The sequence below is a fragment of the Pseudophryne corroboree genome, chromosome 4, assembly GCF_028390025.1.
Source record: "Pseudophryne corroboree isolate aPseCor3 chromosome 4, aPseCor3.hap2, whole genome shotgun sequence".
NCBI classification, from domain to species: Eukaryota; Metazoa; Chordata; class Amphibia; order Anura; family Myobatrachidae; genus Pseudophryne; species Pseudophryne corroboree.
In genome coordinates, this window is record NC_086447.1 from 288,102,499 (window position 1) to 288,105,499 (window position 3,001).

At 39.5% G+C, this 3,001-nt stretch overlaps 2 pseudogenes; one reads left to right on the top strand and one right to left on the bottom strand.

Annotated features, from left to right (window-relative positions):
• Positions 1-307: 307 nt before the first annotated feature.
• On the bottom strand, positions 308-426 carry LOC134913760 (5S ribosomal RNA; annotated as a pseudogene).
• Positions 427-2,476: 2,050 nt separating this feature from the next.
• On the top strand, positions 2,477-2,595 carry LOC134913762 (5S ribosomal RNA; annotated as a pseudogene).
• Positions 2,596-3,001: the final 406 nt, after the last annotated feature.

A 3,001-nucleotide genomic window follows, 5' to 3' on the forward strand; every position in this document is an offset into this window, starting at 1 on the left:
AAGCAATATAGACAAAAAATTACTAATGTATTAATAATAATAAACCGGCTGACGGAGTATGTATAGATATTCTAAATGGTTAATGTGAATATAGGTATATTTGTGACGCTGCGTACCAATAACAGATGAATCCCTATCCTGTCTTAGTGCCAAAATAAATAGTCAATGAGACCTGCATACTGATTACAGTTAAGAATATAAATTCCCATTATATCCAGCTGATACAAAGTAAAGAAGCAGTGGGAAATAAGATGGCAGTGTGAATCTGCTGTCAATGTTAGACACTGAGCATGTGGAATCAATATGTGCTCTACTACACTGAGTCTTCCTCAATGGTCACCCACTTGAGTACTGACCCAGCCCAACACTGATTAGCTTCCAAGTTCGGACGGCTTCGGGCGTTTCCAGTGTGGTATGGTAGTAGAGAAAATAGGCGGTAATGGAAAGCTCAGGAATCACTGATGAGAGTTCACTCTCCTTCCCTGCACCTACGGCGGTCCCGTGCCTCTTCGGACATTCTTCCAGACAGGCTGACCAGATTACAGGACGCTCACCTGCACCTTCCTGGGTTCCTGCCGGGCCGGTGGCATCACGCACCTCATCATTTCGGGACAAACCGCAGTGTGATAGAAGGAGTCTCCACATCGATACAGCCACTGCGGGTAACATCTATTTCATACCAATCTTTGTGATCATTCTGAGGCCCGCACTGACTGAGTATTTTTTCATTTATTCATTATATCATATTCTTCATTAAGCCCTTGCTAATTTTAGGTAGCCATATATGCCATTATATTAATTACCTACCTATTAATAACACCAATAATAGCTAGATATCGATAGTACACTTTCCATTTGATGTACACTTATATCATGAGAATTTAAATTTTTTTATCCTTTATCCTCAACCTACAGTGACAGCCCAAGGAGTAGCATTCACTGGTTACAGCTCTGTTTTCTTATCACAGTCAATGTTTTTGACTATATTGTATCACTTTGCCTTTCTTTAATAGCGATTCAATACATTCTGTGCAGTGGTAACACTGTTGTCTGGCTTCACCTCAGCAATTACAAAAGACTGGGTTTTTTTTGTTCATTTGTTCCTTATTTACTTCTAATAGTTCATCAGGATATATTATTTTGCCGATACTCAATTTTTACTGGTAGTTCTATTCTTCACAGTGGTAACACTGTTTGGCTTCACCTTAGCAATTGCAAAAGACTGTGTTATTTTAGTTCATTTTTTGCTCCTTATCAATTTCTAATAGTCCATCAGGACATTTGATTTTGCTGATACCTAATATCGTGCCCCTGCTGGTACCTAATATCGTGCCCCTGCTGGTATCTCTTTGCATCGGCTGACCGGAGCGCTCTCCTTCTCCGCACCCACGGCGGTCCTCGTGCCCCTGCTGGTATCTCCTTGCATCGGCTGACCGGAGCACTCTCCTTCCCTGCACCTACGGCGGTCCCGTGCCTCTTTGGACATTCTTCCAGACAGGCTGACCAGATTACAGGACGCTCACCTGCACCTGCCTGGGTTCCTGCCGGGCCGGTGGCATCACGCACCTCATCATTTCGGGACAAACCGCAGTGTGATAGAAGGAGTCTCCACATCGATACAGCCACTGCGGGTAACATCTATTTCATACCAATCTTTGTGATCATTCAGAGGCCCGCACTGACTGAGTATTTTTTCATTTATTCATTATATCATATTCTTCATTAAGCCCTTGCTAATTTTAGGTAGCCATATATGCCATTATACTACCTATTAATAACACCAATAATAGCTAGATATCGATAGTACACTTTCCATTTGATGTACACTTATATCATGAGAATTTAAATTTTTTTATCCTTTATCCTCAACCTACAGTGACAGCCCAAGGAGTAGCATTCACTGGTTACAGCTCTGTTTTCTTATCACAGTCAATGTTTTTGACTATATTGTATCACTTTGCCTTTCTTTAATAGTGATTCAATACATTCTGTGCAGTGGTAACACTGTTGTCTGGCTTCACCTCAGCAATTACAAAAGACTGGGTTTTTTTTGTTCATTTGTTCCTTATTTACTTCTAATAGTTCATCAGGATATATTATTTTGCCGATACTCAATTTTTACTGGTATTTCTATTCTTCACAGTGGTAACACTGTTTGGCTTCACCTTAGCAATTGCAAAAGACTGTGTTATTTTAGTTCATTTTTTGCTCCTTATCAATTTCTAATAGTCCATCAGGACATTTGATTTTGCTGATACCTAATTTATACCGAGATTTCTATCTTCTCTTTTTCCTATTCCTATTTACATTTTAATTTCATGGACTCTCACCAGTGATTCAGGGCCATACCCCTGTCTAGCACTGGCAGCAGATCCATCTATTTTCTTCTACTGGCCTATATCTGTCTCTTTCTTGATACTATGTGATTCGTGAACTCTCATCAGTGATTCCTGAGCTTTCCATTACCGCCTATTTTCTCTACTACCATACCACACTGGAAACGCCCGAAGCCGTCCGAACTTGGAAGCTAATCAGTGTTGGGCTGGGTCAGTACTCAAGTGGGTGACCATTGAGGAAGACTCAGTGTAGTAGAGCACATATTGATTCCACATGCTCAGTGTCTAACATTGACAGCAGATTCACACTGCCATCTTATTTCCCACTGCTTCTTTACTTTGTATCAGCTGGATATAATGGGAATTTATATTCTTAACTGTAATCAGTATGCAGGTCTCATTGACTATTTATTTTGGCACTAAGACAGGATAGGGATTCATCTGTTATTGGTACGCAGCGTCACAAATATACCAATATTCACATTAACCATTTAGAATATCTATACATACTCCGTCAGCCGGTTTATTATTATTAATACATTAGTAATTTTTTGTCTATATTGCTTTGTTGGACTGTTATTTCTTTCATTAACCACTAATTATCTTAATTTTTTGTCAATAAAAGTTGATTTTATCATTATATATCATATCTTGTATATTTCATG